Raw genomic sequence first — 15,018 nt, 5'->3', positions numbered from 1 at the left:
TTTGCTGCTACACAGGACCACACTTCTGTCAGTAGGTGCACAATAAATTATTGTGTGCAATCTTGGATCTGTGTTCCTGTTCTCTGATCCCATGGTATTTTGCAGCTAATTCTTGTACCCTGGGCTTGGGTTTGTCCAGAAAGAGGGTCATTTTCTTTGTAGTTCCCTGCTATCTGCTCAGTACCTATAGCAGTATCTAGCACTTAGTAGCATAAGAGAGAGAAAAAGAATGCTTCCTTATGCCCTTCTAATTCCTTGGTTGGTCTATGAATTAAAGTGACATAAAACAGATGAATTGGAAAAATACAATTTGAATTGCATACTTATGCACAGGGATCCCACAAAATTATGAGAGTGAAAAAAAAAGCCATAATATTGAGGCTTATATATCATCTGGAGCTACAGAAAGGAAGAGGGTAGGGGTTTGGTTTGGGAGGATGGTGGAAGGAAATTAAGAAAGAGTGGGGAGACAGGATGTATGGTGAATAAAAATGGCCTTTTCATGCAGACAAATGTCTCTTGGGTAATAAAACTTGTCCATTCTTCCTGGTACAGCTAACTTTAGTACTGAGAATTTATAGATACAAAATTCCTCTTAAAAAAAAAGGTTTTTACATTTTATTTTAGGCAGTTGAGGGTCAAGTAAAGAGTTTATCTTTTATTGGCTGATTCTCGATTTCTTTTAGCTCAAAATTATCAGTATGTCAAAATAGCATGTTTGGGGATAGCAAAATTCAAAAGATTGGCATATTTCAGGGTAGCATGTCCTGATCTCAATCAGTAGCACTTTGTAAAAAATTGTAGAAACAAATGAAGGGTTCCACAACTATAATTATGGATTTCTTCCCAAAGCATCATCTTTAGCTTTTGGCATTGCCAGCAGGATTGTTTCCTGCCATACAAATTTAACAAAGAAAAGGGAGCTGATCACTTCAAGTGTGGTCAATCGTTTTCTATCTAGAATTACGCAATAATGCCAGGCCCTGAAATAAACATATACAAGTGAAAGAAGTGAAGACCCAAAAGACTGCAACTGCACCACTAGGATTGGTTAGTGCATACCTTGTTTTCAAAAAGGGCGTGCTCAGAAAGCCTGGAGAATCAGGCTTGGAAAACGAACCAAGGACCTAAGGGACCTAGATGGCAGGAAGGACTAGTCAAAGTCATGCTCAAGGAACAGGAAGACACTACCATATGACTTTCGCTACTGCTGCTGCTTTCCATGATTTTCTCATTGGTAATTTGGGTGTGTGTGTGTGTGTGTGTGTGTGTGTGTGTGTTGCCAGCTAGAGTTTAAAGTATGCAAGTTTGGTTGAGTCTTTGTTCTGGTGAAGGGGAGATCTCCTTCCTTTGGCTTCTTCCTTTTTAGCCTCTCACCAAGACTTGCCTAATATAAGGAATCTGCCCCAAGTAAGAAGAGGGTTTCGGACTAGGATAACCCACACTCAAGTTAAAACCAAATAGCCACCCTTCACAGATACCCATTAGAATGTATTTCTAAATAATGCGTCACAATGATAAGTAGCAGTGTGCTACTGAAATATAAGTTAAAACTGCTAAAGACATCTCAAATGTTCTGGAAACTGTATGATTTTTTCAGTTTTAAAAAGAGTTGTGGTAGCTTATTAGAGAAAGATGATTTTGATTCTTTTCAGAGAAGAGCAGTTTTAGCTATCCCTAAATTTTATAGAATAAGCATGACTAAAGAAATGAATATATATTTTCCTAAGAAATAAAATCACAGAAAGTAAAGTTGGAAAAAAAGGGTGGGGGATTGCTCTAATTTGGTGACATTTTCTCTAAAGTCTACACATTTTGCTAAAAAAACCTAAAAATCATGACTAATTGACAAGGAGTAGCTTCCAGGAGGTTATTCAAAAGTTGTCTTATGAGAAAAGTAAAAGAAATATTAGATTGTTATTTTAAAAAAGAAAATGGACAAGCAACATAAACAGGAAAAGGCAAGTCCTATAGGCAAATGCTAATGGGTCTGTTCCATGGGGCTTTGGCACATATTCAAATGTTTTGCTGTTGGGACCTTCCAAAATTGATGACAGCATTGTATTCATCTTTAGCATAATTTAAATCATCTCATATGTTTTATACTTGTGGTTCTTTTAGCCCAACATCTCAATGTACATTCATATAGTTATAGCACTTCAAAACAATTAACATCTTAATGGTAACTACCAGTTACAAAAAAAAAAGTTTAAAAGATTTTATTTACACTATTGCATTGCTAATATTAAAATTTAAAATAAAAGACTATCTTTTTAGCTATCTAGTACAATTAATCACCGAGATAAACTCATTGCTACAGATTCTAAATAGCTAAAGTAGTGCTTTAGCATGCATCTCCACAAATATGGAAACACATAGGACCAGATCATATTAAGAAAATACTGATAAAAGGAGAGAAAAAGTAATCCTGATGCTATGCACATTACATTAAAGGTATGTGAACCTGGACCACCTAAATCACCTAAATGCTGAGATTCAGAGTTCTTAATTACGAAACAAGAGATAACAACTCAATCTTAGTTTTACAAGAGTGCTATGAGGTTTCTATGTAAACACGGATAAGAATGATGTTCATAAAATATTAGAGTCATATTTTTATGACTTCTACCTATTTTCCAAATCTATTTTCAGTACCCTTATTCAAATAGGCTGTTCGATCTTCTTGTCAGCTTCAGTATCATTCTTTCATGGCTTCAGCCCTTGCTATTGCACAAATCTTTATCGTTTCCATCATCCTGTTGAGACTGTCTAGCAATCAATAGCTAATAATTCCCTTCCTGGCAATGTAAGATGGGAACATGTAAATTTTTACTATTTTTTTATTCCTCATCACTCTAGCCAAGGAATAACCAATATACTCTGAAAAATATCTTCCCCAAATTGCATTTTCAATGACTCCCTCCTCTTAAGTGACTGACATAAGAAAAAAAAAATCAAAAAGTTATTTAGAACCTAGGAGATTTTCTTTCACATTTTCTTTGGTTACACTTTGTTCTATCCACCTCTAATTCGTTATGGAAATAAGAAAGCTAAAAACTATTTAAATGGTGGAAATCAGAGAAAGGCCAGTGAAATGGATGTAAATTGGTTTATAGTATAAAAGTAATTCTTTCTTGCACTAATGGAACTCAATTTGAATTAGCAAATATAAACTAAGTGAAAAATACAGACTTAACATCTTGATTCCATATGCTTTTTAGTACATCCAAGAAAATCAAAATTGGTTGCTGCAAGTGAAAATGGAATTTTTTTTTTTTACCAGTCCAACACTAAGAAGCTCCCTTGAGAAACTGAATGTCAACAGTAAGAAAAATTAAACTACTAAAACCAATTCCAAAACATATTTATGGATGTGACTGTGAGGCAGCACTATGAGCTTGTGACACTCTTAAATATAAAATTGTGTGAGTCCTTATATGTGTGATTATGAATGAACATCTGCATCTTGAGCTGTCCAGACCAATTTACTTGTGAGACGGAAAACAAATCTAATAATCATGAAGTTGTTTTATGATTTTATGCCTCACAGATTGACTTGATACTTATTATGGAAGATAATATTAATATTATCAAATTCACAGTACTAGTCAATTAATAGAAAATAATAAAATAAAACTTTTAATCATATATTGGAAGTGTGATGATACTCAAGACTATGGAGTGATTTGAATACCATTTCAGGGGGTTAGGACCAGGGATTGAACCCAAACGGTGTCAACTACTGATCCACATCCCAAGCCCTTTTTTAAATTATTTTAATTTTGATACAGGGTCTAAGTTGCTTAGAGCCTCGATAAGTTGTTCAGGCTGGCTTTGAACTTGTGATCCCCCTGCCTCAGCCTCCTAGGTTCCTGGGATTACAGGTGTGTGTCACCACACTGGGCTGAATATCTTATTTTTCCCATAACAGTTTTATTTAAACTTTCCTCAATTGGATATCTAATGAAAACAATGTTCCTAAAGATAGATTCTTTTAATTTGCATCAATATGTTTCCCAGTATTGAATAATGAAATATATACTACAGAATAAAAAGCATTGAAATTGTTTAACATGTGTATTTTATATATAATTTAAAAAATAACATACATGGATTTAACCACCTATGAAACTTCATGTAGAAAGCTGGGTTTGAGAATCATATTAACTTTCTTGAGTTTAATGCTGTTTTTATTACAGTGTGCTATTTCAAATGTTTTATGTTGTAATAATTAAAATAATAATATTTTATTATATAATTTATGAAAAATTCTCCAATAGACCAAAACAGTATTTCTAATTCTTTACCTGAAACATAATGTATTATTTCTAGACTAATTTATTCTTCCAACATATCTTTCATTTTAATATTTTTGTCTGAGTGATAAAATTTGTTTAAAGCCATAGAAATATGCTAATTCCCAGAATGCTTTACCCTTCCAATAATTTTCCCTATTATTAAGATAAATCTTCAATGATTTCATGACCAAGAATTTGATCAAGTGAATATCTTTAAGATAATTTTTTTCTTTTTAATAGAAATGGAATGCAAGCTAAGAATGACCTTCCTTATTATCAATTTAAATATATATACATATATATATATATACACACACACACACACACACACATATACACACACACATATATTCGTAACTTCCATATTAGTCCCTTTTTTCTGATATACATAACAGATAATGATGTGATAAGCATGTCCTCACATTCATCTGCAGGGTTACACTAAATTCCCAAAGGAATAGTTGTAGACTTGCCCTTCTCTCTCATCAACTTAAGGAAGCACAGAAGAATACAAGTAAGAGAGAATAATATTAAATAACTAACCTTAAGTCCATTTTAATTTCTTAAACAGAAAAAAGAATGCTCACAAATATCCTTACTTTAAATATTTTCAGTTACAAAAAAATTTTCATCATACCATACAGATAAACAGATAGGTTTATCTGGCAGATAGATAGATAGATTGATAGCTAGATAGATAGATAGATAGATAATCTAAAATTATTGTGATTTGAGTAGGGAAAATTGGAAGTATGACAATAAAATTCTATTAGTGTTGAATATTTAATCATTAACTTTAGAGAGGTAACTGATGATAACAAAGAAAGGACTCTTAATTGCAATTATGGTAGAAAAACTGGTACCAGGATTTCCTTCACTCTGGAGATAATTATTCCCAGGATCAACTAACTATATGAAGCAACTATTTTTAGGCATTGGTCACCAGCCAATACAAAGTTGTGACTTTCGAAAGTAGAGAAACACAAGAGGTGAACTGCAGAGTTCACCAGTTTTCCCCTCGAGGATACTTTCTGGACCATGGTGCAGGGAGGTAGAGCTCAAGCAGAATATGGAAGTTCACTGAAGGGAAGAAAATAAGGACTGAAGTTTGGGCTTCTGTAGTAGCTGCATATTGTGGCGCAGGGTCAGGGAAAATAGGAAAGTAGCAGAGGGGAAAACAAAAGCATCTATGTAGAGGTTCCTTGCAGGCCCTTGAACTAGGACTGAGCTAAGGAAGCACAGGGTCAGAATTCACAAGGTCTAGCAGAGAGCTCTGTTTTGGAGTTGATGACTGAAGACAGACATCATAGCTCGTATGTTAGATATTGCAGTTCCAGCCAAGCAATAATGAAGAAGTCTCACGGAGTACTCTGAGGATTCACTTGATTTCTGAAAGGCCATGTTTTAGAAGAAAGGCTCAAGCCTTTGTGATGTGACTAAACACTAAGACAAAGAACAAAACCAAAATAGAGCAGCTCTACTAAAGAATATAACTAAATCTATCAAGATCAGAACTGTTTTCTATCATTAGTCAATAGGGAGATGTGAATTGAAAAGCCGTAAGATATCTCTTTGCTCAGTGGAATAGCCAAATTAAAATGACTGTCAACACTAAATCCCAGCAAGGATGTGGAGCAACTATAACTTTTATTCACTGTGAGTGGGAGGATAAAATGAAGAACTAGTTTGGAAAATCATTTGGTATTTTCTAAAAGTGAATATACATATTCTATAGGATTCAGCCACCCTACACCCAGGTGTATGCCAAGGAGAAATGAAACCATGTGTTGCCCAAATCCTTCTATAATAATCTTACTGCAACTTTATTCATGGATGCTAAAAATGGGAAGAAACTCAAGGGATGACAATAAACAAACATTATTAAATTCATAGTATATTCATTTGGTGAAATACTACTCGTCAAGTATAAAAAGAATAAACTGCTGGTACAGGCAATATAATTTTAAAAACAGTACTTTTAAGGGAAAAAATCCAGACATAAGAAAGTAAATATGGTGTAATTCCACATTCATAAATTACTGGAGTAGAAAAATCTAACCTATGGTATAGAAATCCTTAGTCATGGTTGTATGAATTGCCTAGAAGATTAACAAAAGGATAATGTCTCATTTGATGGAAATGTTCTTTATCTTTTTTGTTTTGTTTTGTTTTTGTACATGGGATTGAATCCAGGGGCACGTAACCACCAAGGTAACTCCCTAGTCTTTTGTTATATTTTATTTAGTAACAGGATCTCTCTTTGAGTTGCTCAGGGTCTTGATAAATTGCCGAGGCTAGCTTTGAACTCATGATCCTCCTGTCTCAGCCTCCCTAGCTGCTGGGATTACAGGCATGCGTCACTACACCTGGCCTAAGTTCTATATCTTAATGTGATAGTCAACCATTTGTTAAAACTCACCAAATTATACACTTAAGATCTTTGGATCTCAATATGTAGGTACATTTTGCCCTAATTTTAAAAAGAGTATATAAGAGGATTATAGAGACAATTCATATTAGTCACAAAAGCCCTAAAGGACCTAATTAGGCTTTTTAAAATGTGCTCTGCTTTATTATTGAAATGAAATCAGTAAGATATTAAAGAAAAGTAATGGGATACAGGATAATTGAGATGGAAAAAAAAAAAGAAAGAGACTTCCTTAGGGAAAACACTGAGCTCTCCAATGATAGCTAAAATATCTATAAAAGGAAAATTTCGAACTTGAAGGCCAGAAGAAGAAGAGTAAAACAGCCGGGATGTCTTTAAAGAAGAAGGAGAAAATGAAGGAGAATGAAATACCAGAGATATGCCCTACTAGACAAGCAGGGAGCAGGAAATGGCTCTGAAACCTGAAGCAAAGGAGAGATGACCTTGAGAGGCAGGTGGCAAGCTTGTAACTGTCCCTCAAGTCTTGGTATATAGGCTTCAAGAATACCAACAGCAGCTTTTACTCAGAAATCTGCTGAGGATGAATATCCAGTTGGAAAATAAAGTAGAGGAACGAGGGGGATTTTCTCTGGGAAATAAGTTTTATATACAGAAAGAATTGTAGAGCAAGAGGCAGTAGTACAAGCCATTATGCACAACACATGCTGATTCACATTGAATGTGAAATTAGGCCACCAAAAAGAGCCCACCTGTGTTGAAATTTTGGGTCATCACTAATATAACCTTCAAAGAGGCTGTATGGACAACAAGATCTCAATATGCTCAATAAGTAAGAAATGAACTTTAATCTCTGGGCCCATGACTTCCATTATTACAAATGCATATATGTATTTGCCTCCATCTGAGAACAGGGGTGCTTTTCCCTTAGATGTGGTAAGGGCACATTGCCAGTGGCCTCTCCAGACACCAAGTGGAACTAAAATAATAATAATAAAAACATACCTTCTACTTTCCTTCCTGTGGACACAGAAAATCCTCCTGTGATCTTTGACCAAAGGTAACACACCAGCTCTTGCTTGTTTTCTGCTCACAGGCTGTTGGCCAGAACCAGTCCCATGTTCCGTATTTAAAATTAAATTTAAGGTAGTTCTAATAGTCCATCCATGGAACCAAATTATCAGGTCACAAAATTAGTTCTAGCCAATAGGTCATTTGAGCAATACCAAGGAGCATAGAACGTAAGGACCAGTACTAGTTAAGACAATAGTATCGAGGGTCGGGGTACTTGGGTTTGAATCCTGGTTCCATAATCAAACACTGAGCCATTTTAATTTCTGTGTGTCTTAGTTTCTCTTCTTAAAAACCACGAAAATAACTCTTATTGCCTACAATTGTCATAAGGATTACAAAAGATAATACCTGTAAGCTTTAACCACAGATCCAAGCACACATAAAGTGTTCAACATAAATGTTAGTTATAAAACTACTTTATCTCCCTCTGGCTGCCTTCTGCCCGGGGTGGAGATGGACTATGAGCACTGTGTCTGCCTGTCCTTACATGCAGTCTCTTAGCCTTGCCTTCCTGCTTCAAAGAGAGAAATATTAAGCCACCAAAGACAAAAATCATTTTCAGAAAGAATCGAAAAAAACTTTCTGATTCACCTTTATGACTTGGAAGAAAGTTCAGCTAGTCAATGTAATGATTTAAAAGAACGGTGTTTTAAATCAAATCCAAATCCATTGTAATCGAAAAATAATAATAGGTTTCAACATTCCTGTGGCCACTATTTAGTTTGCTCTTGACATAAATTATCTATTGTAAGAACCAAAGGAGACAAGTACTCTCAGTAACCGCACTTTATAGATGAGAAAAACTTTGGCTGAAAGAGCTCACAAAACAAACTACTAGAACAGTGCCTGGCACTATATTACAATTATGGGAATTCTGTCAGGGTTGACAGGATTAGTGACCAAGAGATCAAAGGATCTTTACTTTGCTGGAGAAAGCCTACCTAAAATGGTAGTGATGATATGGGGAGACTACTATCTCACCTAACATTTTTAGGTGTTTAGAAGCTTTTTAGATGTTTCTTTAGTTGGGAGAGTACAGTTCATATTTTTTGTAAGTTAGCAACTATGGAGAGTACAAACAAAATCAGAAATAATTTGTCAATGTATGTAAGAAACCCCTTTGGGATTCCTTTCAAAACCTAGTAGGGCTGAGAGAGACGAAGGAATACGTTATTTTTCAAAAGACTAAAATTTGAACCAAAGAAATTTAGGCATAAGTGTATTGTGGCCTGAGGACTTTAGGGTCATAGATGTTTTATGACAACTTAATCAATTCTACTAATAAGGAACCCATCTATCCCCTGCTTGTAAGCTTATTGCCCAAGGGTGTCAGCCATCCACAACAAAGAATTAAGAAGCATGGTCCCAAACAAAAGGAGAGTATCACTCAACCCAGTATATATTGGCCAAAAAGCCAGCAGCATTTCTTAATGGGATTATGTTTAATCTGAAAGGACACTACTAGAGATAATGTAAAACATGGAATGGCCTGAAGTGGCAGTGAAATTATTCAACTCCTGGACTGGAGGAGCTCTTAATCAGGGCCCCTGGAACGCTGCAGCAATTTAATAAGTTTAAATTGGTTTCACTCCGGTAGATCCAGATTTGTGTTACAGATGTTATCCCACCCAAATCTCCTATACAAGTTCATTAAAAAGGGGATCATGCCTAAGCAATCTGTGGAGATTTAAAAATAAATAAACTCTAAAGCTAGAATATGGGAAAAGAAAAATGTTGTAAGATGGGAATGCTTACTAAAATATATGCTTGAGAGTGTGCTGATTTTAGACCAAATGAAAATGTCTATAATACAAAAGTTTATTGATCTGTACTTTCATTTCATTCTATTAATCTTTGTACAACATTTTAACATAACCATGTAAAATATGAACACTTGAGACAAAAACACAAAGATAAATATGTTCGAAAATAGTAAATCCAAATGGATCTAGTAAAGGTACAGAAACAATAAGCAATAGAGTGTAAACATAGATGGAAAAAGAGGGGGATTTCTAGGCGTCCAAGGGTCTACACAAGTAATCTCTGTCCTTATACTTAAAAAAAAAATCATATCTACACTCCTAAGCTAAAAGAGGTTTGTAAATACCTATCACCATGCATAAAATAACCCATCACACTTCCAAACAGAGAACACTGAACAGGGCAACAATTAGTTGATTAATTATTCATCAGTATTGCCAATGTTCTTCCAAAGAATGAAATATACTGAGCATTTTCTCACTTTCACAAGGGCATTGGCTAAGTGCCTATTAAATGAATGTAACTAATCATGGTTTATCAGTACAAACTGTGCATAAATGTATCAAAATTCAAGTTACCACACCATTCAACCCATAAAATCCAGCAGGTGGTCTGAAGAACATTTCAGAACAACTAATCTATTAAGCAACCTCCATCACTGCCTAAATAACTTTAAGCAGAACCATAATTATGTGCAGGTGTGGATGATTGTACCCCAAATGCAGTAAAATGGTCACATCCAAAAGTATTAAATATAGATAAGTTTGAGGCAGATGCTATAAAGAAAGGAAACTATCCCTTAGGTCTGAGACAAAATTGATTACCCAGATTTTTAAAAAAACAAATAAACAAACCTGATAGCTAGCTTGTGAATCTAGGTCAGCCTAAGACCAAAGTCCACAACTTCTCTGTCTTCACAATGTCCTTTCATGCACAGAGCTTTTTTGAAATGTGTCATAATGGAGTTTCCAGATTTATGAGGGTAAAATGCTATCCACTTCTCAGAAGTCACCCAAAAAAATCAATGAACCAACACAGAAATGCAAATCCATCTTTGAAAAACATCCAAGTTGGCATTTTTAACCCCAAAACACAAAGTTAGAAGATAGAAATAATGAGGAAGAGTCACAATTATTCAGCTTAAAGGAGAAAGAACAATCCCACATGTTTGATGAGTAGTTATTTCAGTAGGTTTGACTCCACAAATTTCAGTTTCCTCATGAATAAAATGAAAATAAATCATAGCAGAGAGCATATCACTTTATTTTTTAAAATTCTTTATTTACTTTTATTAGTACAAGAGACTGAACTCAGGGGTACTCAACCACTGAGCCACATCCCCAGCCCTATTTTACATTTTATTTAGAGACAGGGTCTCACTGAGTTGCTAAGCACCTCGCCATTGCTGAGGCTGGCTTTGAGGTCAAGATCCTCCTGTCTCAGTATCCTGAGCCACTGGGATTATAGGCGTGCACCACCGCACCCAACTGAGCATATCATTTTACTAAAAGAAAAAGAATTGGGTATAAGTTGTAGAAATACCTACCATATATCCCCCTGGAGAAATTCACTAGATATGTTGGGGGAGGCGTAGTGCAATCCTGACACCCCAGGGCTGCTGATACAGATGTGGGAGCCACTGACACCTAAATGAGAGTTGATGCTCTATGAGTGAAATGTGGGACAGGAAATGGGTACAGCAGATGAGACGTGTACTCCCTCAAGAAACTATAATTAATTATAAGAGCCTTTAAAGAAATCACAATAGTAATGAAAATTGAGAACTCAGGGCTGGGCACTGACTGACTCACATTCATATCTCCTTATTTCTGACAAGAGTTAAACTCAATAGATAACTATAGTTCTGATCTTACAGATGAGAAAACTGATACTAACACAGTAGGTTCACTGGCTTTTTGTCACTGTGAAAAAAAACACCTGAGAAAATCAACTTAAGAGAGGAAAGATATGTTTTGGCTCATGATTTCGGAGATTTTAGTTCATGGTCACTTTTCTCCTTCACTCTGGGCCTTTGGCAAGGCAAAACATTATGGTACAGAGCATGTGTTAAAACAGAATTGTTCACCTCATGGCAACCAGGAGAGAGAGAGAAGGAGTCGGGGAGGGAAGGAGAGAGAAGAGGACAGAGAGGACAGAGATAAGATATAACCTTCAGGGACACAACCCAGTGACCCACTTCCTCCAAGTAGACTCTATTTCCAAAAGTTTCCACTTCCTCCCAACAGTGTCACCAGCTGAGGACCAAGACTTCAACACATGAGCCTTTGTGGGACACACCAGATTGAACTATAATACATGATACATTTTATTGCCATTGATATTATTGTCTTTCTGTGCTATCATTACAACGTGATTACATGTCACGCAGGTTTTCTTCAGCTAGTTTGAACTATAGGAGAAATATGCATTTTAGAGTGAATTGGCCAGGAAGATGCAGGGATATAGAGGGCCAAGCACAGGTGGACAGTAGCTCAGTAATACTTGAAAAATGAAGGGAGTGTCTTCAGATGAGGATTTGAGCCTTCCCATACCTCTCCTGTGTATATGACCTCTCCTTCAGGAATATGACCTTAGTAGATGGCTATACATGTATTTAAAGGAGCTGGACAAAGACTGTCAAGAGACAACTATGTACATCAAAAGTGAACTAGATAGAGGCTGGGCAGGAGTAATATACCAAAAATAAAACTAGGAAAAGCCATGGTTTGTTTGGAAAAGATAGTTCATTCTGTCAGGTCAAAGCCAAGTGAATCTATTTTAGCTGAATAAGTTCTAAAAATAAATCTACTCCTATGGGTAGAGTTTGAATCATCTGTGGATTTCTAAGGTACTCAAAGATAAAAATGTTTGTTTCTCAAGACTTTAGCATGTCAAAAGATTGTCAATTAATAAGCCTGTATCAATGCCGCAAATGGTAACCCTTTCCTACAGACCGGAATTATATGAAATGCATTGATCATAGGACAACTTAGAAGAGCTGTAATTTTATCATGGAGAAATAATTTGGTCTTTGCTACTCTGAGAAGCCAATCAAAAGCCATTAAGGTTTTCCTTTGCTCTTTTCCTTTTCTGCTTCCTCTTCTTAATTCAATAAATACAGTAATTATTTTCTTCATTATTCATTAATCCTACTTTCAAGAAAGGATCAGTTATTCACAATCTGTCCTGAAAATACCCAAAGATGAAACACAAAACTTTACTAAAATAATTAAAAAGGTAGTTTGTGGACCTAACCAAAGTTCATTATCACAAATCATCATGTCACTTGAAATGTAGAGGAATCACTGATTCAAACCTTTGGTATAAGTGGGTCTGTGTCAAAGAAGGCTAATTTTAGCTTTTTTTTTTTTCTTAAAGAGAGAGAGAGAGAGGTTTTTTTAATATATTTTTTTTAAGTTTTCTGCAGACACAACATCTTTGTTTGTATATGGTGCTGAGGATCGAACTTGGGCCGCACTCATGCCAGGCAAACGCACTACCGCATGAGCCACATCCCCAGCCCTAATTTTAGCTTTTTTAAAAAAGTTTACCTTTTCTCATCACAGGAGGAAGGCGACCCTAAGCATACGCTGTTATCCAGCCTCCTTTATCTTGAGGCATAGCCACATGGCCTGATATTATCCACAGAATAAGAACAGGAGTAATACATGTAATTTGGGGGCCAAGATTTTTAAGAAGAAAATAATATGGATCCAAAGTTAGCCTACCAACCAGAAACATTTACATTTACATGAATGAGAAGTAACTTTTGATTGTGTTAACCAAAGAATTTTTCTTTAATTTCTTGCTCTTTCAACAGTGTCATTATTTGTTTTTCTAGAGTTTTAATGTTATTTAGTTTTGGATTTGGTTGGTTTAAAACAAAAAAAAAAAGTCTGAATTCTATAAGCAGCAACTAGAAATATAACAGAGCAGGAAAATTCTAAAGAAGAGCTGTACACATGTAACTATTCTTTGAGCTAAATAAGTTAACATTTTTTATTTGCCATCCTTGAACATTATCCTAAGAACTTTCCAGAAATTATCTCTACATAGCTTCACAACTATCCTGGGAGGTTACAACTATTATTATCAATTCGCTCATGATCACCACCATTTCTTTGTCATCAGATGTAATAACTCTGTATGCAAACATGACTCTTAAGACTGTTTAAATATATTTCTGCTTTAGTACTAAGCAAGAGCAATACATTTCAGACTACTCAGTAAGGCAGCATTTATAATATAAGATTCTGCCAGCTATTGACTTTAAACAAGTATCTGAATCTCTCAGGTAAAAGTTTTTTTAAATGGGAAATATTAATAATTTTTCTCTCTCTCAATGGGAGACTGAAAATGGAAAGATAGGACCCAAAGAAATAATATCTCAGGACTTTTAGAAACCTTGCTATTTGAGAAATAAATAGCTTCTGACAGTATTAATATCATCTCTTCTTCCTTAGAATAGAAGTTGCAGATTAAAGAAATTCAAGTTTGAATAAGTTCATTACGTACCAAAATAACTGCAAAGGTCTTTCAGCCTCAGTAGATCAGCAGTTTAAAAAGTATCTCTGTAACTCAATTTAGATGTCAGTCTTAAAGTCTGATCTTCAGCAAAAGGGGGTTTCAGAACATACTCTAGAAAAATACAACTTCTTATATGAGTAGAAATAATCAAGAAAATATAACACAGGGCATATTTATGTGTTTCTTTTTATTCTTGCTCCTATTTTCTTTCCTACTTTAGTATTTTTTATTATGATATTATTTCAGTAGTAACTTTTGTCTTTCTTCTAATTATTGTTTTTTAATTGGTGAATTGTGGATATACACAAAGGTGAAATTCACATGTATATATGGTATATTCATATATGTACATAGGAAAGTTTGGTCTGATTCATTCCATAAATGTCTCCTTTGAGCTAGTTCCTAAAGAGAGTTAACTTTCTTGGCCTGTGTTCTATATACCTGCAATCTAGGCATTTTATGATTTACAAATACAAATCACCTCTAAAGTACTAGCTCTTAAACTTTACCAGTCACAAAATCATCTATGATGTTTGATAAAGTATATAGTAGTGGAGTCTATCCAAAATACCAAGATTTTTATGTCTGTGATAAAGAATCTTAAGTTAATTTCAAAGCAGGTGATTTGAATCCAACTTTGAGGAACAAAGCATCTTATGCAATTTTGCCCTAATTTAGTTTCACTAAAGACCACAACCTGAAAGGTACTAAAATCCCCATATCTACAAATACTCTGTAAATGCTTGAAGATACATATTTCTCTTTCCTTCAACATCTTGCTATTTTCATATTTAAGTTTCAAAAAAATAGATGGCTTCTTTAATGATCCTTTTGTGTACTTTTGGTCAGGTTGGATAAAGGGAATGTAATTCCTGAAATATCAGCTGTAGGGATGATAAAATATTTATGTAAGCTTATCACCTGTTACTATGGATACAGCCCTATATTTTTCCATTTCCATTCCAAACCATG

Source organism: Marmota flaviventris, chromosome 3, assembly GCF_047511675.1.
Source record: "Marmota flaviventris isolate mMarFla1 chromosome 3, mMarFla1.hap1, whole genome shotgun sequence".
Taxonomy (NCBI): domain Eukaryota; kingdom Metazoa; phylum Chordata; class Mammalia; order Rodentia; family Sciuridae; genus Marmota; species Marmota flaviventris.
Note: the sequence above shows the minus strand (reverse complement) of the source record.